Here is a 21271-nt window from a genome sequence, read left to right as displayed (position 1 = left end):
ACGAACAGAATATATACGGAAGGAGGGACTTCAGGCCCGTAGTAACGACTAACTAGGTCTCTAAGAGCCCTCGAAGCTTTTGAGTCTTTAAGATAACCATGATTTTGGAAGAATGCGATACAGTGCTCAACGCACACAGCGGTCTTCACGGTGCCGCATCGTCTTCAAATACCCAACCAGTCGTGAAAGGGTGAATTATTTGGGAAGCCAGGAAGACCTCGCGTGTGTGTGCAAGTCAGAGCCCTGGCGCCTCCGCTTGGAGGATACGGGAACAATCCCTTCAACGTCGGCCCACAAACATGAATTACATAGATAACACGTCAATTTTGTACGCAATATAGCTCTTATTTCGCACACGCCGTCACCACCTACAAATAGCGACGTTTTCCAGGAACCCCTGGCTTCAGTCTATATATATATATATATATATATATATATATATATATATATATATATATATATATATATATATATATATATATATATATATATATATATATATATGAAGGGAGCCAACAGTCACCGAAACCAAGGTGCATAGGGGAACGTTAATTTCTTTTTTAATGTCTTATGCTTATCAGTGGGATAATAATACTTAGATTAATAAATCGCTTAAAGAAAATTACTTATAAATCAGCAGAAAAAAACAACCATGCCGCCGGTGGGATCCGAACCCACGACCTCCGAATATCGCGTCCGGTGCTCTTACCAACTGAGCTACGGCGACGGTTGTCCAATCTGCTGCTCTTGTGGGTATTTATGTTTACTGGGTGTAAGCGAGCCTTGAGAGTGTTCACCAGCGCCACCCTCGACCATAGCGGCGGACGCAGCCCGTCCTGTGATACCGCGAGCGTTACGTAGAACGTCATCTAACGGCGAGGGCGGAAACTGTGCGAGAGCCCTCTTATGCTACCTATGGCATCACGACGGCCAGAACCGAGATCCTCGTTAAGCTATTAGCAGACAAGGTAAATGAAATGAGGGGCCCGTTTGACAAATTTATGAAGGGAGCCAACAGTCACCGAAACCAAGGTGCATAGGGGAACGTTAATTTCTTTTATTTTTTTTAATGTGTTATGCTTATGCACCTTGTGTTATATATATATATATATATATATATATATATATATATATATATATATATATATATATATATATATATATATATATATATATATATATATATATGCACACCTGGTGAGTATGTGTTTCTTTGGCTTCTGTGGCTGCAGTGAGGCGGTCTCGTTGCGCTGGAAACGCTGACACGATTTTTTTTTTCAGAAAAACAAACAAACCTGGCGCACCCTGCTCATGTGATCCCGCCTGCGTACGTCACGCGCCGAATAGCCCACTGTTCTTTCATGACCACGCGAACCAAGTGCCACGACGTTCGCGCTTTAAATCTCAGCATTTCTTTTAAAACCCCATTCGCATTAACACTCGCACGCGTTTCCCTGAAAGCGGAAATGACGCTAGAACCGGAAGTAGGCTCACACACGCACCGCTGCAGCTGATTGCACGGAAGCGCCGCGGAGCGGTAGCACGCGGACCCCAAGCCTCGACAGAGTTTCTGAGAGAGCGCGTAGCACTCGCCTCTTTCCCTTACGCGATCTCGAGATCCTCGACTCTTCTCGCACGCAAAGCGGGAGAGAACAAACTTCCAAGTGCAGCGCGCGTGAACCGCTCCTGTTCCCCTTCTGGAGCGGAGAGAATTTCGAGTTTCAGTGTTTGACTTTTGATGAAGTTCCGAGAATTTCATGGCAAATACGAGAGTGCATTTTAAAGAGGCTGCAGAGACGGCGGGGCCCGCGCAGTTCCTCGCACCGGGAGGACCGGTAACGTCTGTTTGCAGGACAGACGACGAGGACGTCGTGTTTACACGCGATTTTACGGTACAGGAGACACTGCCGGGGCCGCGTGCGGGGTCTGCGCTGCGATGCTTATCTTATTTTCTTGAAGTTCAGACCAGAAATGAAGCAGGCGAGTGTCTGTGTGCTTCGCCCACGAGTGTATATGCGGGGAAACGAGGTGCGGTACGTGCCGCTGTTCGCAAGGTGGCGCTGGCATACGAACTCTGCGATGCACCGTGCGTGCAAGTCGGCCGGTCGAAGGAGAAGAGATATGGATTTCAACGCTGTCTCCACGTGTTGCTTTCCTTAACCTTACCAGATAGCCGGCAACTTTTGCAAGGCCTTCTACTGGATTTACTAGACTTTTCATAGAGCATCTACAGACTTTTATAGAGCATCTATAGAAGTGAAATACAGTTTTTTTTAATAGGAATGCGGCTTATGTGTCCGTCTTCTCTTGAGTCTGGACAGTATAGTTTGAGTTAAGTTTGATTGAACTTGCCTTCCCGTACCCGCGATACGGGCGGTGATATCAAAATGGGTATTCCTTGAAAGATGAAAAGATGTGTGACGAACCCGAAGAACGAGGTTTGTAGCAATATCTGAGCCATAGATTTGGATACTTGCTGACTGCGTGAAATGATATGTGGGCAAAGAGATGACGGCTGAACTCTGGACAGAAAACACGTTGCTGATGTCGTAAACGTCCTCATCAGGCAACCGCCAGTAATCATCCTGAGCTCTAATCCCACCAACTTTAACCAGTGACCCGCGGACCTGAAACGCAAAATAATGTTTTCTATCCCTCTCTACTTCGTTTTGTATACAATTAGCAACCACTTGAAACCGCGCACTCAGTGGTGCGTAATACACCAATTACAAAGTCAGCAAAGAACAGGTGAGGAAAATCAAGTCAATCGTGTAATCACAGACGTCATTCCTCGTTTTAACAACGAACATGGAACGCGTAACTCTATACTGCCGTGTGCTCGTTTGTTCGTTTTCGTTGTTTTTTTTTCTCCTCAGGTTGAGCCCCGTGCTGGAGGCGCCGCGGTCGCGGCTGGGTGGCCGCAGGTGGTACCCAGGAGGAAATGACAATTCGGCCGCACGAACTGGGTCGGGAAATGCGTACGTATGTTTTGCGGGCGCCATAACACCAATTACGAAGGGCATTTAGCCCGAATTAGCCGCACAACTAACAAGCAGATGTTCCGTGATCTCGATGCAACCCGAAAACGGATCCCTTCTAAGGGTGTCCTTGTTCTATCCCCCCTCCCCTTTTCGTTATCTTTAATTATAGGTGTGTATTTGCCACTGAGAGCAGCTGAAATTTAGAGAAGTGTGATTCATCCGAACATGTATACGTCGGCGCGAGCTCTCCTTATACAAAGTACCTGCTTTGATTACAGCGGCTCACGCATGTGTTTTTGTGAGAAGATTATCACTCTTCAGTACGCCTCTCACGTGTATCTGTCGACTGGATTTTTTTCCGTGATGTCTGACGCGCGCGAATGAAGGAAGCGGTTAGATAAACAGGCCCAAATCACTAATTCAAATTCGTATGCTAAGTTTCATTCATCCTGCTTTCGTACATTACGAATTCCTTGTGCAAGCTGGTAAGCTGTCCGAGTATTCGAAAATAAGCTGCTCGCCTTCAAATGTCCCGTATAATACACCAGCGTTCATACTGCAATTAACTGATCGTTTTACACATCAATTATAAAAGGGATGTTGAAATAATATGAATGTATAACTTGCATTTACTTACATTTAACGCATGGGGACTCATAGATTTGACAAAAAAAAGTAATGAGAAAAACAGCCAGTTCAGTTTAGACGGCAAACTGCAACGATTGACATGGGCCGCAAAGCAAAAAAAAATAATAATAAGAGAAGACAGGCCTCCGAATTGTTAAACCGCTGCATGCCGTCTCTTGCTCCACAGCTGTTCTTTGCACATCTGCAGCGAGTTACGCACACCAAGCGAGCGTCGGCTACGATCCTATATGCCGCTGCGTTCACAAGCTATAACCACCAAACCCATAAAAATGCAGGGGAGCAAGCCATGAGGCCAAACTGACTCCGTGTCGCTTGCACGGGCTTGTTTATATTAATTTTGTTTGCTTGTTTGATTTTTTTCGTTTTCATTTTCATTTCCCCTAATACCCGATGCGCTTCTCTTTGTGCATGCAGCCTCTTAATCCGGCGAACAATGGCCGCGGGGCGCGCAGATTAGAAGCTAATCGGGGTGGCCTTCCCGACACCCCTTGCAAACGCCGCTGCCCAGTGTTTCCTCCTTTTCGTGATGTGCGGGTGCTTTGTCCGCTCGCCCTGCTTTTTGCGAATGTACACACGGACATATATAATAAACTCTCGCCTGCACCACCGCTCATAAATCCAGCACCGGAACACGATCGAAGCCCCGCATAATGCGGCGCTGTCACTCACACGCTACTCGCGCGCACATATATAAACCTCATGCTGCATTGGGTTCGAAACATACCGCTGCGTTTCGGGGGTTACGGTTCCCCGAACTTTTCCCTTCGCATTTGCATACCGGTCACGTGCCACCTCTGCTCTTAAAGCTGAGCTGCTTTTGCGTTCGGCAACGCGCTTTTCCTAAATTTTAAGTTGTTCCATTTCCCGCAATATTATTTTCGTCGAACGCTTCGGCCCTCGCTTCCAATCATTGCTGCTAAGATCCATCGCTCCGCGGCGGAAGAACGGCGATTTTCTGACCAGATGTGTGCGAAGTGATCCAGCTCTACATGTCAGGTTAGTAGTTTCGCGCATAAAGGAGCGCAGAGCGGTCTGTTCCAAAGACAACAGCTAGCGAATTCAGGATGCAAACCCGCAGAAACAAACTATAGGAGCTGTGTGGTTCAGAGCAATGACGAGTGCAAATACATCACACTGCACAGGCCAGCGACCGCTCGGGATGTAGCGAGAAAAACTAACGAACATCAGAGCTAAAGGCAATTTGCCGTATAAAAGCGTATACCTGCTTTCGCAAGGCAATGCCGTGGCTTTTAATGTTAAGACAAAAGGAATGGGCTAACTGTGTTCAGTGCACACGTTTCGTATTGGCTTCTTAATATTTTAACGCGGTAGCGTTAAAAGGCCCTTTTACCCGGAAAATCCGGCGTCGGCGTTGTGAGCGAAATATCACGAGCGTGATTGTGGCAGGTGGCGCCCAGAGAGCGACCTAGGAGGCAGGTGGGCCACATAGGTCACGTGACCTTGCGGCGTCATCACAAGCTGTTCACCGGATTGTGAGCAAACTGCCGACCGTGGCACGAGGCAGTTAAATCAACGACTGGTCGCTCGGGAATAGCAACCTGGGGCGCACAAGTCCCACCGGTGGCTGCACCTGCCATCGCAGGGCAGTGGCGCATCGCTTAACCGCTGCATCACTGCGTCAGGAGAGGTATGAGGACTGCCAAGGATTTATGAATGTGAAGTAGAGATTGACCTTTTGCATATATGGGAGATAACCCATTACGCTATCGCGTATTACCATTAAGACGGAGCGTAAGTGTCCTCTCCAAATTTTGTCTCGCTAAATCCTGCTCCACCCTTACCACGGAATAAAATCCCTTGCCGACACAAACTTCCAAGACCACAAGGAAGTGTCGCTGTCCTTCTCGTGTGTCGAGGAGGTTGCCTACTTACTGGGTCTGTCCTTCCCCATGTGCTGTCCATTCCTTGCCGAAGCGCTTACAGCTATAATATCAGGCCGATAAAACAAACCCCACAAGTCTCCTTGCCCTCACCAGGCGCCCGTGTATATAGGTGACTGGTTTTGACAAGCGTGTAAACGGTGCAAAGTTCTCGTTGCGGTCGAAGCTCGCGGCGCTCCTTTGCGCCCTGGTCACGGCGCGAGAGGGCGCAGGCACAGACGCGTGGGGTCGGCGTCGTTCCGTGTTTTTAGCCCCCCGCTCTCCGGCAGTGTGCCGCCTTAATCCGCGGCTCAGACACAAAGCCGCTCTAAACGCTTAACAAAAGCGTGCGCGCACACACGCGCACATGCGTACAACGTGAGTACAACGCGTGCGTGCGTGTACATCGTGTACAACACCGATCCCCAGCTCCGGTCAGCTGCTTCTGAGGAGCGGAACATATCACCGCCGGAGAATGGCTGGCTTTTTGCTGAACACAGCGCGTGTGTAGGAGAGGCGTTAAAGCGATTACAACATTGTATGTGCGGTACTGCGATGGTGAACGGTATTGAGGAACATGGTTCTGGAGCGTGCAGCGTATTGAGTGATCGATATGGCGTGCTATATGCGTCGCGTGAACGATGCCGGGGATTTAAACACGGTATATAAGCTTTCTGGGCATGTCAAATTACGCTGCTCAGAGAACACCTTTATTTATTTATGTTTTTTAACTGACCAGGCACGCTATCCTGAGAGGCGAGATACCGCAAAAAAGATAAACCGAGTTCCAAAACAAAGCTATATAAAGCAACAAGAAGAAAGACTGAAAACAAGAATTTATCGTTTGCGATGTATATAGTACCTCGGTGTTTCTCGGTAACAAGGACTACAGTAGAGACGTTAAAGTCGCAACAGTAACATGTGGGAGAGGTGGGAATGCGACAAAGACGAGTGGAAAGTTGCTGTAATTAGTATTTTCCATCGACCACAATACGGACAGTGATAGCCAGATATCTACCGAGTTAAAGGAATACAACCTATGAATAGTTCTAGGATTATCACCATAGACTTCTCAGTACCGGAATCTTTTGCCTCCTACGTGCTCGTTTTGCAGCTCTGTGTTGTTCGCTGCATGCGTCTTGAGGAACTGGAAAAACCAACCGGACAGTTCTAAACTTTCCAACACGTACGTTCCTTGCATCTGTTCGAGCTGGCAATTTTTGCGAGTGGTTTCTTTCCTCATTAACTGACAAAGAGTAGACAGGACCCGACAACTGTGAAGTTAAGACATCTTTCCCACATGCACCAGACAAATCTAACTAGACAGGCAGGAAGAAAGGGAGAGGGAGGGGGCAGGCATGTTAACCAGAAAGGTGTTCCGAGTATACCCAGGACTTTGGGAAAGTGGAGGTAAAGCGTGAAGAGGAACGAAGGTTAGACGCAAGGACGTCAGGTAAGGACAGGCAAGCTTCAAAGTCCTAATCTTGCGCAAACATAACACCGCTAGGAATCAGATAGGTACTTCTCACACATGCACCAGACTGCTCTAAGCGGAAGCCCTGCAAAACCAACGGGGAATTAACGCATGCTCTGGGCGAGCGACATCAGCGGCCAGCTGTTCTGCGGCCTCCCGCGGGATGGGGCAGCAGGGAGCTATCGCCAGCCTCGGCAGGGGGTGAACGAAACCGAACGCGACAGTCATTCTCCGAAACCACCCCCGCGTGCTGAAGCTGCCGCTGCGGGGCGGGAGTGTCGAGTGACACGTCTGACCACGCTGCGCACTTCGTCACCGCGCCTGCGCGAGCAGAAGCGGCAACCTCTGGCGACTTGCCTGAGGCGCTGTCTACCGTAATTTAGCGCGCATCCATCGTGTGAAGTAGACAAGTGAGCAGTCTTTCAGGATGCCGGGATGGGGTAAATGTGCTAGTGCGAGAGAGATGCTTTAGCGGTAAAATAAAAACCAGAATTGTTTGGACATTCTTCTGTGGTCATGGTGAATGCTGAACGTTCTGAGGGAGCGGAAAGCGGATGAATTTCTCCAGTTTTTATTTCTGTTTGCAAAACAACGCTTCCTATGAATAAGAGCACAGACATTTGGGCGAGTTGTTGCATTGCAATCATGTACAAGCGCAAAAAGCATTGTGTTCAACGTGTGGTGTGTGTGGTGACATAGAACATTACCTCTTGTGCTGTACTTTGTACAACGCGGAACGGGCTGTGTTATTCGGATCCCTCAAGAAGGCAGGAGTTCCTCACAGTTCTCTTCAGGACATTGTTCTCCCGCGCAGGAGCCAGTCGAGTAGAAGGGATGCTTCTCGCCTTCTTCTACTTTACCTGCAGGACACGGATTTGGCCTCCACATGGTGACCTCAGGAGTGTCAACTTTGGTTTTTGCGGACAGTGTTTATGTGATTTCTATTTAAGTGTCGCTACGGTGGAGCAATTGCCGGCAGCAACTGCAAGGCTAATCCCACCGGTAGCTTACAACCACTCAACTCAACTCAACTCAGGGACAACGAAGGACTGGACAACACGAGCGCTTACTTCCAACGAAAGATTTAATGACAAACAAGCACATTAAATACACCTTGCTGCATGACGTCCAACCGACAGCACTGCCGACATCAAGTGGCCGCACACAAAAACATTGTGTCCTTTTTAGTCAGTGAGACAGATGGTGCGCTGACGCAGGATGGACCCCCTTTTCTAATGAAATCTGCCTCTATTATCTAACATCCTGACATCTATGCTTGGCCACTATCCTGCATGCGCTGAAGAAAGGTTTACATGGTTTCTTATTCTTTTCAGCGCAGTCATCACAATGTTCAGAAAGATTACCATCTCTATAATTGCCTACCTTCCTCCTGTGCTCCAGCAATCTTTCATTCAGACATCGGCCTGTTTGACCAATGTACCTAGAGCCACACGATAGAGGAATTTCATATACTAATTCAGAAGCACATTCTAGAAGAGTATCTCGGTGTTTGATACCGCATGGCTCTTTTGGCTTTTGGAAAAGATTGGTCATTTTTACTTGTTTTTCCAGCTTCTCCAGCGCCGAGAGCACTACTCTGACGTCATTGCGTTTTGCAATCTTCTTTAGGCGATGCGCTCGTGTTGTCCAGTCCTTCTTTGTCCCTGTTTTTCGCGCTTGTACATGACTCCTAATAATACGCTTTCTTTTACGCTTTTTATTAGAGTTGCGGCTACCGTTGTTTACGCATTAGTACGTTCGCAGTATTGGTTAATTTGCGTTTGCTCGTTTCCAGAATAATTTGTGCTCTTCGGTTCTCAGTCGCTTGAGCTTTACTTTCTAATTACTTACAAGCAGCCGTACTAATCGGGTTTAACTGTAGGCCCCGTTTCCTTTAATAATCTCTCATGCACTGTGCTCCCTAAAGTGTATTGATAAACGGCGTTTGCAACAACACATTAATGCCGTTTAATTTCGACAGCTGCGGGTGCGTTTGGGGACACATTTTACGACGCGGCAAACAGCCCCTCTCCTTTTTCATTTGCAAGATGTCGCCTGAGTGGATCCTGTGGGAAGCCTTTAACGATAACGACATCTCCATCAGCTAGAACTTTTGCTGAAATGAAACAGAAGCCTGCACACCGCCACCGGTTCGAATGGAATGAAGAAGCGCTTCACCTGTGTGGAACTTCTGCAACCACCTGCTACTTTCCTTCTCATGGTCAGGTATATACCAACTCACCATCTGCAGGCGGTGTTCCTTTGGTTGTGACGACAGCACAGTTCAGTTCGAAACAACCACCGTGTCCTGTCTAGATTCGAGATTTCGTTCGCGACGCCGACGAATTTTTTTCTTTTTTGTTCGAGCGTGCCCTTTCCACCAACAACCGTCTCCCCCTCTACCCGCCAACCCGGCCGGTCCTCCGCTCTTCCCCCAGCTCCCATTTCACGCCGGGCGACAATTCATCCATTCTTTTTCACGGCGCGCATTTTACTGCCCGCCTGTTCCGCGTGCGCGTTAAGTTTGATTAGTTTTGCTCGACTCTATCGCCTCCTCTTTCTTTTTTCTCCGCGCCACGCATCAGGCGCGGGCCGCGCCCATTTATAAAGGCAGAGGCGGCGACACGGAAAGGAACGAAATCGCGCCCGGCATACGCGACTCGCGCGCTGTGCTTTGCTGCTACGCCTTCCCCATTCCTAGCTCCTTTTTCACCCTCTGTTCTTTCGACATATGTCCAATTTCATGCGACGTTGACACTGTGGTCTTTCCGGTGGCCCGCACGTGGTGAATAGGCGGAGTCGAAACTAAGAGATAGACAAAGAAAAAAAAACAGCGAAAGCAACACAATGGAGCTAAACGTCGCCTTTGGGGTGTCTACCCACCCTTCTTTCCATCCGTAGCAGGTACTCTGGGAGTGTAACCTTTTCCTCTCTTTTTTTATAGCTGCCAGGATTCTCGCTAAGGCACTGTGGTGTTTAGAGCTTAGATAAACCGTCGGTGACGTACAAGTAAATTGTTCACTCAGGTTCTGTTCACGCTCAGCAAAGGTATGCATAAGCGACAGCACTAGTGCTGTCAGTATAAAATGACCCCCGGTATCAACAGACTGGGATCATGACGGTATTCCTGGAAGCTACGTTCATCGGAAGTGCATAAGAAGCTCACGCATTTCCCGCCCGCACAGCAGGCCAGTGTTTTCCACGCATGGTTGGCTAGAAACTGACAAAGGGGTCAAAGCATAGAACAGTTTTATGTTGAGGAAGAGGATGAAGAGGCAGGAACAGGATGCACCACAGAGACGAAGAAAAGGTGTCAGCGCTTTATCATTGTTATATTGCTTGACCGTGCGTACAACTGGAACAGCTGAGCACAGGCTTAAAGAAATACTACGACTGCCTACTCTGTTATATTGTCTCAGCATCTTAGTTTTGAGCACCTTGTCGATATGCACGTGCTCCTCGTGATTCCTCGTATCAAGGGCAGGAGGAGATCACTAACGTTTTTGTGCTATTTAACCAACAGCCAAGAACTGCAGGGAAGTAGCAGTTTTTCTGTAGACTAAGAAGTGCAGCTCAATAGCGGGTAGTAATGTTGGAGGCTGAGCGGCCTGGGTGCGGTACGGGTGCGGTAAAATTTAAGTTTAGCGGAAAAAGCAGCCTCACGCTACTGCTCGCACAGCAGTCAGGTGCTTTATTAACCGTTAGTGGCACATAAGGCTTAAAATTAAGTGAGCAAACTACAGATCCATCGGTAAAAATGAAAGCCGCTCTAAACCATACCTTGCACCAAATCTAGGATCCCATGTTTTGTCAGTCCGAGGGTAGCTGTAACGAGCTAAAGACTCAGAAAATGACACATAGAAGCGTGTTTTAAACGAAGATCAAGCATTGGCCTTGAGCCACCCTAGTTTTCGTTAATTTCAAACCGGTTTCCCTAGGACATCATCATTTTCTGCTTGAAGCAATGAAGAAAAGCCGCATGACACTTATGTTTGCATTAGTGCCGGATAGGGGCTCAGACAGTGACGAGTCCAGTCGAGAGCTTAAGTGGAACAGTTTAGGTGAGGCGAGATACGGGAGCCATAGGTTAGATCGAATGACAGCGGCTAGAAGGCGCGGTAGGAAACCGAGGTCGCCATATTTTGCTAAGTTGCGCATCCAAGAGACGAATAAGTACAGCGGGAAGGTATGGCACTCTTCAGAACTGACACTTCAACCATTGGCCTGCGCACGCCGGGCAGCAACGGGCTCGAGTCGAGCGACCCGGCATGGCCGCGGCTGTTGGCGCACAATGGGGGAACCGCGATAGAAATTGGAATCGGCGCCTCCTCACCTACCGCGGTGCGCACCCTGTCATTGTAGCCGACCAGGCTCCCCGCACTTGGCTCCCCTTGTCCTCTCTCCCCCGGTGAAGGGAGCGATGACAAAGCGCGCGTGGCGGTCCGCATGCGGTATCCTGACCCCTGCATGCGGAATGCGAAGGGCAAGAGGGAGAAGTAAAAACCAATATGAAACTTAAAAAAAAAATAAGTCAGATTTGAACACAACTACTGCCGAAGAAAAAAAATTGAAGCAAGTAAAAGAACCTCTGCTCCGGCGTCACGAACCGTGCAGACACACGGCTAGCCGTCCTCGCTCAGCCGCAGTGCCTCCTCGCCCCCCCCCTGTCGTCGCTCCGTGGCTAAGGCAGAAGGCAATCTGGCTCTGACAAATAAGCTCTACGTATGAAAGAGGATGCCTTATTTTTGCGCAGTGGAACGAATACGCCCCAAGTTTGACTAAAAGTACACGCATTTTATTTCCTGTGTAGTTATACTCTGATGAAATGACCCTCATTACACTTCGTTATACTTTTTCAAGTTCCATTCAGAAGCAAAAATAAATTTGTCCTTGAACTGGTCCCAAGCATTCACTGTAATATCGCTTCTGCTCGTAAATTTTCCTTGCTTGCAGTTTTTCATCACTATTTCTCTTTTTTTTCGGAATATACACCCCGATTACGAACAGACTGGCTAGCATAACGCTGCTTTCCGGTCGGAACTAAAGATTGTGAAACTAGTTTGATTACTCCATGACAATGACCTCATTCATGCCGACGAAAAAATGAGTTCAAAATTGACCTCGGCGCGACATTTAGCGCGATATTACTGGCGTAGTACAAACGCAGCCGTGGTGGCGAGAAATGAACACATTGCCTTTTTAAGAGGCAGTCACGGCCAAAAACGAAAAAAAAATAAGAACTGAGAGAACGTTTATGTAATGTATTACGGGTTTTGGCGTCAAATGTTAATGTTATGTAAGGGGGTCCTGACCGTATGTAAATGCTTTAACAGGTAATTCATAAGGTCGTTCCGTGACAAATCCGTTATGACAGGAGGTCGTGGGATTTTACTACGTGATGACGTCATTTAATGCTGATCACAGTCAGGACATAAAGGGAGAGAGGGTTGGGGGTGGCTGGCTATAACAGATGGCGCTGCAAAATAGAAGAACAAAAAAATCTGACACTCCTACAATTAAGTTCAGTACAGAAAGATAATCAAATCTCTGCAATCATTAAAGCCTCCTTTTTTGAACAAACCGTCTTTTAGTTTCCCTGCAATTTTTATAACTTACTGTTGCGCAATGTTAACATTGTACTGGATTATTTTCAAATTTCAAGCAACAAGCAGCATGTTTGCTTGCTTTTTATTATTGTCGATGTGCGTGGAATTAGCTGTCGTGCATGTTCTGAGCGGGATAGTTCGCTGATGTGTCGTTTCTTTCCTGGAAACTCAGACAAAACTTCACATGACCCAACAACGCGCCTTATATTTTTTGCCTTCTTCCGGCTATCTTTCAAGTACACGTGAAACAGGACTTAACGCATGATTAGTCTCTTCCACATGTCATGAAATGCAATACATTTCTCGTATTGTTGGTGTGACTTTCTCTTTATGAAGGACGTGGAGCTGCTAATTATTTCTCATGTAAACGTAAACCATTGTTGTGCTACTCGTAAAACTTCTGATAAAAGAATTAGTGGTGAAAGTGACGTCATGCTGGAGTGCACTCTTCGCGACCCTCTAAGGAACTGATGCAATGCTGTAATAGCTGTAATGAACTTGTTTACGGCACAGCGCTGTCCGCGACAAGCATTACCGGAGTCATGCCATTTCTTCGAGGGTTAATCAGTATAATGAGGGGAAATGTAAAGAAATCAAATAACAAAATTTCTCTATTTTTCGCACTCCCATGGCGAGCAGTGTCAGCAACCGGAACGCTGCCCAAAGGACTACACTTCGCGCTGCTCTCGCAAGGCCATCAAGTTTTTCAAGAAATTTACGAACAGTCGTCTTTGGGTGCCCAATTCTGTCTTCTAGTTTCTACGATAAACAGCTTAATTAGAAAAAAATCCGTTTTTAGAAAAGAAAAACAGGCTGGCACGCAATGTCGCTTCCCCAGAAAAAAGAACGAACAACCCCCCCCCCCCCCTTTCCCTCCCCCTGTTTTCTTCAGACCGAGTAAAAAAAAATACACGTGCTACACACAAAAAAGAAAATGAAATCACTGGTCACGCGTCTCCAGCTGGAAGTCACTCCGAAATAAAAGATATAACAAAAAAATCATTTCTTTTCTGTCGTCAGCGTAACACATATATCACTCCCACTAAAGGCCGCACAGGGCACCCCCCGCTGGGCATTCATTCTCGGGCATGATGCGAGAGGCGGCAATCAGGCTTCTCGAATTTGACTTTCCCACTGGGCCTTTGCCTGCGGCCCGAGCCAGCACAAAGGAAACCCGAGCACAATACCGGGGGGCGGTGTGTACAAGGAGCCCACAATGGCAACGGACCTTATAGACGGACGACTAAGTTACGGTTTAGCGAAGCCGACACGCACTGGCTTGGCCCGTACAGTAGACGAGCCCGTGCTCTAAAAGCGAGGCGCCGAATAAATCGTAGCAGTCAAAACAGATCGGGAGACACGAAAGTTTGCCGGCCTTGCTCTCGCTCTATCTATGCGGAACACAACTTAGTTTACTTAGTTTGGATTGCAAGTTGCGCTAGTTGCAAGAACTCAAGCCTTGAAATGAACGCCACCGGCCTACTTATGTCCGTATATACAGAGTGATTATCATCGAGCGGAGGCGCCGTGTTTCAGTGACCAGCTAAAGGTTAATTAAAATACTAGCACATAAAACTAAGATGCAGACAGAGAAGAAGACAGGACGAGCGCTAAACATCATCTGCGTCCCAGTTTTATGCGCTAGTCTTTTAATTAATGATGACATACCAACTAGTCCAGCTTTCCGCATTGATAGTAAAGGTAAAAATTCCCCATTTCAGAACTTGCTGAGCACTTCTTGCAATATTGCAATACGTTAGCATTTACTCCGTCCTTTGCGTTTTTATGACATGGAGGTCGAAGCACAGCAACAAGATGTGTAACCCGAGTCTCTTCAGAACAGTATTATAATAGAAGAAAAACTGGCAGTGACGTGAAAACACCAGTAAAGACTGGAAAGGTGAGCAAACGCCCACGATTGCACTACTGACTTTGCTCACTAAAAGTGTACTTCCTTCAAATAATCTGCTTAACGAAGAAAATGTGAAAAAATTAATAACTTTTGGTTATTGTGAATATTTAGCCATTTCCAACTGACTTGCTGGCATATATGGAGGCAGAGCAGTGTAAGAATAAACCAAAATCTTCAGACCGCCGCTCGCCTCTTTTTGCTATGAAACGTACACAGCGAGCTAGGTTAACTCATTGTGACACATCGAAGAAAGGCTTTAAACGCGTCAACGCATCTCTGCCCCGATATGAGGACAGTGAAAGAGACATCACGAAGGGCAAATTGCCGGTACCAGACAGCGGCATAATACCGAGGGCTCGGCTCTGGCTTCTCGTGTATACGCGCAATGTAGGACGTGCGACAACACCAACAACAAAAATAAAAGAACACAAGTATAGAAGAAACCAAGCTCACAGATTCAGTGTCTCGGTGGCATGAATTTCCGAGAATATTCACACAACAACGCGTTTCTGATTCACCGGAGATGGTGCATTCTCCACGGCCGATCGAGTCTTTTCTGCGTAGCCAGTCAGAGGGGATCAAAGGACCGAGGCGGCGAAGTCCAGTCTACCAGAAGGACTGCGGTAAGCCGAGCCGAGCCATAAGCCAAGCCGCGTACGCATAGAGGCGCGTCTACGGGCTAGCTAAAGGACGACACGGCCTGTTTCAAGCCCGGTTGCCCGAACACAGAGGCCGATCGCGGGGGGCTAAAGAAGCACACCGCCGCCCAATGACCGCGAGAGCGAATAAAACTCCAGATGAACGTTAAAATAAAATGAAACTAAAAATAAACAGGTGTGAAGAAACTTGTGCCGCCATGGTCGCGGCCACCGGGGGCTAATCTGCATCTTTAAGGAAACACGGTTTGCCCGGCGCTTTTGTAGGCGCAGTCTATAATAAACACCAGGCCCCCCGCCCCGCACGCCGGGGTTTGGTGGCCTGCGACGCGCGCACGGCCGCCGCAAAGCTTTCTTTGCGCAGTCGCCGACGCTGTGCCTACCAAGCATGGGCGGTACACAGGGGTTGCCAGCTCTGCTTTGAGCCACAGAACCCGAGCGGAAAATGTATCTGTCGCTCTTTCAATGCCATCTCCTCCTCTGCTGCTTGGACTCTGTTCTTTTCTCCTCTTGGAAGAAGACTCGGTGAACCCTGAGGGGAAAAAAAAAATGTTTCCTGCCTTTGCGGGAGCGAACCACTTTTTTTTTTTCTGTTCGTATCTTTCGAGATGCGGAGTCTATATGGCCAATAGGCGGGTATACAGTGACCTCTGCTTGTATGCGAACGTTCTCACCTTCCCCTCCCCCCTACCTTGGGTGTCTCGCCTCATCCCACGCCATGACCAGGAGGGGTATCCACGCGCCCCACATGTGCGGCCCACGGAGACGCAGATTCTTTGAGACAGGGCGCAGCCGCCGCCGCCTCTGTGGCGGCGCCTCCTGTGCGTCGTATATATACCGCAGCGACACCCGCGCCCCCTTTGTGCAACGCGAGACACATGTTGCTCGTCGACGCCTTCGCAGATGAAAAGGAGAATAACCTGAAAGATGCAACTCGTGGAAGAAAGCTTTTTTTTTTGTTGTTGTTGATGTTGCAATTGTCGGCTTGAGCTTGGGAGCGTTTGCACTATTTGCCAGGCTGGCATGGGGTAGCGGAGAGGCGGAAACGAATCGTGACATTCATATGAGATGAAAACGACTCAAAAGAAGCATCTTGACGCATAAAAATAACAAATAAACAAATATGAAAGGCGCGCAATATTGATGATATGTCGGCGCTGTTTTAATGACTGCGGTAGCTCGAAAGTACAATCATTGTTCTACTGCCTGAGCAAACGCCTTTCGCATGCGGAAAATGCTTTGAATGCTTGCGCCATCTCTCCACCAGCCACAGCACACAGAAGGTGAAGTCTAGGTCGAAACATAGCTCGGGCGTAAGCAGCGCAATATACGAGCTGAGGAAGTCCGCTAGGTATAGCCGCCTGAACCTCAGCGACAGTCAGACCCGTGGCACAACCGCGTAGAACGGAAGCGTATATCCTTGGGAAAGCACCGAACGCGCGCAGACGGGTATGCATACGGCGACACCAAACTGGACGCAGTGCTACAATTGTTGCGGGACGGCGCATTCGGCCCGTACGCACACTGACGAAATAAAGCAGCGCCGCTTGGCGATAACGCGGAGGGGTGAAAGACGATGGGTGACAGAGACACCCACAGAGGCGTTGACGGGGACTGCTTTGTTGTGTTTGCTCAAAGTGCCGAATTCGTCGCCCGCGAGCCTCCGCGGCTCCTCGTTTCTGGCATAGGGCTATCCGCCCCCCCCCCCCCCGCTTTCCGCACACACACACGCACGCACACGCGTGCACATCGCACCCTGGTGTTCTGGCTGTGGCTGCGGCGTCCCACCCCAAGCTGCCATAAGACCTCGGGTCTGCTGGGGAAGCGGCGCAGGGTAGAGGACGGGGAGGGGGGTAAGGGGAGAAATTGGGGGTGCGGACATAGGAGGGAGACCTCTTTTCCCCATTGTGTCCCCCGGGCGCATTATCGGGGGGCCGGTCGCCGACAGTCCACCTGGCAGAAAATTTGATAGCGCCCGAGCATTTTGTGTACTGTTTCTTCCGCCGCTGCTCGCCGCTTTGGCCGCGGCGGCAGCAGTTGGAGGGGCCGATCCGCGTCGGCCTCTTTGTCGCAGGCGCCGTGTGGCAGCTCGGCTAGCACCTATCCTCCCTCTTCCCGCTTTCCTGTTCCTCCCTTCCTCCCGAGCACCCCCATTGTCCCGCACCGGCCGGCCGGGGCGGAGGGGAACGGGACCGATTTCGAACGGGGTATCCGACGACCATGCCGTGTGTCGCTCTGTGTAAGCCCGGAGAGGCGAGGGCAGGGGAAGCCCCCGGTCCCGAATGTTTCGGCCGGGCAGGCGCGAGGCTGTCGGTGCCGAAAAGCTAGGCCGACGTACAAGCAGCCACAGCTTTCCGCTTGCGTGCATGCGTGTTATGTTGCACTTGCAATGGTCCCTGGGTACGCTGTGGACTGCTTGCTTTATTTTATCATTTCTTTTTGCCCGTTCTGCCTAGCTTTGTTAACTGCTTTCAAAACACTGAAGCGTAAAGACGAACGCTATACCACTGCGACAAATGAGACACTTTAATAAACCTTATGAAGTTTTCAGGTGGTGACTGCTGACGTTCGATTTGCCCTTGCAGCAGCTGTGCTTCTGTCCACACGGGTACTTTTTGAAATGACTTGTGTAGTTGGTAAATTGCTTGCTTCGAGCTTCCTTTATTGAGACTAGAGAGCCGAATGCTCGTGTGAGTTTTTCTGATGGAGCGAAGATATTTTGAGCTGCATCCTCCACGAAGTTGATGCAATGCGCTGTACAAAAAAACGATAACGGATACTGATGGCCATAAGAGTGGCCTATCTTTCACTGAACAAGTAATCTACAACTTTTCGAACGTTTTAACCTAGTTTCATCTATTTTAGTCCTAATATTACCAACGTGCTCTGTACGTTAACTGTGTCGCAAATATCGCGGTACAGCCGAAGGACTGTATGACTTTCCTGAACTGGAGACCACCATGAGGAATATCTCTATGCTAATCACGAGTTGGAGAAGCAACGTGCCCACGCTAATTTTAAGCTATTACATCATGGTAATGAGGCTTACGAATCTAGAGAACTCGGACTTTTCGCGTATTGAGGTCTTGTGCACCAATCAGAATTCCATATTCTCTTAGACGGCAGATTTCAAGCTATTGCACTGTTCGACTTCTTTCCTATAGTTGCATATGTTCGTTAATGGATTGCAGGTTTACTTGAAATTCTCATTGCATTTGGTTTTAAAGTCTTCGAAAATAGAGCAGAAACGAAACCTTGGGGAGACAGGAAACCCTGTGGTGCTTACTGCCTCGACATCACTTGACATGACAGCATGCAATTAATGGGCTGACAATGGTGGCTCCTAAGGGCGGTACATTTCTGAGTTCCTGCGTGGAAATGAGCCGTATACATTTGTTTTGCTGTTCACGAGCTGGTTTCTGAGCGCGCGCCTCAACGTGTGCCTTAAGGCTCTGGCATCATATTTGGCTGACCAGCCAGAATAGGTATACGGTCCGCCAACAAAGATATATGCTTTAATTGGCTTGCATTATTCAAGAGTGTTCCTATGTATGTGTGCATTTGTGTATTCCTCATGCTCTGCAAGGTACTGATTGTCCCTCAGGCCACATTTTCGATATTTCTTTCGCCGTAGGTGTGTAGTGAACACACTGCAGCAGTAGCAAGCAGCTCTTTTGCTCGAGGTCAGTTCTACTGTCCTCTTGAACGCATGAACACCGCAGTAGGTACGTTATAATCGCCTTTGAAAGGTTGTTCAATAAATCCAAACTAATGTAATTGTTGATATTTCTGCAACGAAAAGACGATGTGCGAAATGTGCAGCGCAATTTCTTAGCGCTCCGGCCCGAGAACTCCAACCCGATGAGTCAAATCAAGCAGAGTTATACCCTTAACTCTACTCATGTAGGCGGTGCAGTGACTTTTACTGGCAGAGGCTAGGGCCAAACTTGGGCACGTGCTGCATAAAACTGAACAGTTCTCGCGCACTTCCCTCCGTTAAACATATGCAGAAAAAGAAAATCTTACGAATGCACCACGCCTGGCTGTTCATCTTGAAGAGGGCCGCATCTAAATGCAATGAGACTTAAGGGCATTTAAGACAAAGGTGCAGTTCTAGCGGGGCACTTGAGAGATAAAAGCGAAGCCAGAGCGGCAGTGAAACGAGAGAACAAAATAAACCCACAAACCCGCTATCCCAAACGGCTTCCGGAAGCCAGCGACTAAGCACCGATCGGAAACGCGTCCGTCACGATACGACCCCGCAATCATGGCCGCCATTAAGGGTCAAGGCGACGGGCCTAACAGCTCTTCCAGCCGCTATAGAGCCGTTCGGCGGGCGGTAGATTCCGAAGGGCAGCACATATATCTTGCGCGCCTCGCGGGCCCAGCCTCGGACGGAGAAAACAAACCGCGGGCGGACGTCTGGCCGCGCCGAGCTTCTTAAGATTCCGGGCACACAGGAAAGCTCATCGGCAGTCGTGCGACGCGGAAGGCTCAACAACGTTAATAAAGGAGCCGCCTTACCCTCCGCCCTCTCTTCTCCTTTTGCCCTCCTTTCTTCAGGCTCAACAGGAGTGCGCGTGGTAGCTCTCACGGGCGCAAAGGAGCGCCTGGAAGAAACAAGTCATTTTGTGAATGGCCCGAGCCAATGCCGCCCTTTGTACGGAGCGACGGGGCCTTGGCTTGGCTTGGCTCGGCCGCCGCCGTCTAAGATTGGAAGCGTCGTTAGAAAAGACGCCCGCGTGCCCTCGTCACGAGCAGGCCTGCTGACTATTTGCATAGGAGAGATCGCAAGGGAAGCTAGCGGTCGGAGAAACGCACGCCTCAGTCGTCCCTTTTTCTGCAGCGCGAGTGGAGGTTGCCGGCCATGCAAAAGAGCCCCTGTAGCTCGCGCTGCTCCGCTTGTGAGCAGAGCAGAGCAGATAGGAAGCAAAGCCCTAGAATAGTCACCAAGCAGCTGCCGCCTTGATAAGTGCTGGGCACAGCGCTTGCGAGAAACAATGGCCGGCATTGAAGAGAACGGCGCCGCCACCGCACAACAGGTTGCCGACCCGCCATGTATAGCGGACATTCGTGGTGGTCGCCTAGTCCCGCCATCTACCGGAGCCATCTCGCGGCCTCGCTCCTGATGCGAGGCTAACGGGCGGAGCAGCACCGTCAATCCCAGCGAACGTGAAGAGATTAGGATCAAGGCGTTCAAGGCCGGGCCCCCCTTTTCCCTTACGGTTCACTGGTTGTAAATAACGCGTGTCGCTATGGCAGTGAAAAGGGGGGCGTGGGCTATTTATTATGCGGCGCGCTGTTTTCACTGTCTTTTGTTTCAGCTCTGGAAGCAAGGTCAGTCACGCCTACTTGTGTGCCTGGACGCTGCGCCTGACAATGACCTGAATTATTTCGCAATGAGAAAGCGGGCGATTTTAGAAGGCGAATGAACGTAATCACTCCAGAAAGTTGAGGATTACTGAATTATTTTCGAGAGGTTGTTTGTGAAAGAAGTCATCTTTTTCCTCTAGTTTTATTCGGGCATGGTGGACACATTCTGGCTACGAGGTATAAATGTGCGAAAACATTCAGACAAAAGCGCATACAAAATTAGCGCAGACAAGACAAATTGTATACAGCTGACGTTATTCGCCCACGAAAACGTCTTCTCTGAGGCCTCGTAAGTACTGACTCGTATAATTACACAGCTGAAAGTACAATAACTATACTTCATTGATAGGGGGTATTTTCTTAAATGGCCTGAACTCGGATGATGATGACAATGATAATAGCGGTCGTGAATACTACGATGAAGAAAAAGTATTGGCGTCTAAGATGTGATGATTTCAAGAACAGCAGGTCTTTAAAGACGCAGTGGTGGCGGGAGGCTCTGCTCTCAAAGCTTCTTATTCAGGGCATGTGCTTTCGAATACAGACAATGGATGACAGTACAGACAGCCATATCTAGCCCAAAAGGCAGCAGGGAACATCACCAGTACTCTCCGGAGCTCACTATCCGTCATTGCGCTGTACACAGTGTTGCACACCGCCTACGCATGAAAAGAAAGGGAGCTGCTCGCTTTTCTTTTTCCTAAGCTGATGTAGCTTCCTGGTAACTGGTAGATGCTGTAG

The 21271-nt window shown here is 48.9% G+C and overlaps 1 long non-coding RNA gene across 3 annotated transcripts in view; it reads right to left on the bottom strand.

Moving 5' to 3' along the window:
- Positions 1-21271, bottom strand: part of LOC144098718 (uncharacterized) — a 175735-nt gene that overhangs the window by 101817 nt on the left and 52647 nt on the right. The window contains exon 2 of one of the 3 annotated variants that reach the window (XR_013307228.1): positions 11321-11446. The exons of the other annotated variants lie outside the window; for them this stretch is intronic. This is a non-coding gene — a long non-coding RNA (uncharacterized LOC144098718). The remainder of the gene's footprint in view (positions 1-11320; positions 11447-21271) is intronic. 3 annotated transcript variants of the gene reach the window in all.

Source organism: Amblyomma americanum, chromosome 7 (assembly GCF_052857255.1).
Source record: "Amblyomma americanum isolate KBUSLIRL-KWMA chromosome 7, ASM5285725v1, whole genome shotgun sequence".
NCBI lineage: Eukaryota > Metazoa > Arthropoda > Arachnida > Ixodida > Ixodidae > Amblyomma > Amblyomma americanum.
The sequence above is the reverse complement of the archived record's forward strand: the minus strand, read 5'-3'. Positions and strand labels throughout refer to the sequence as shown.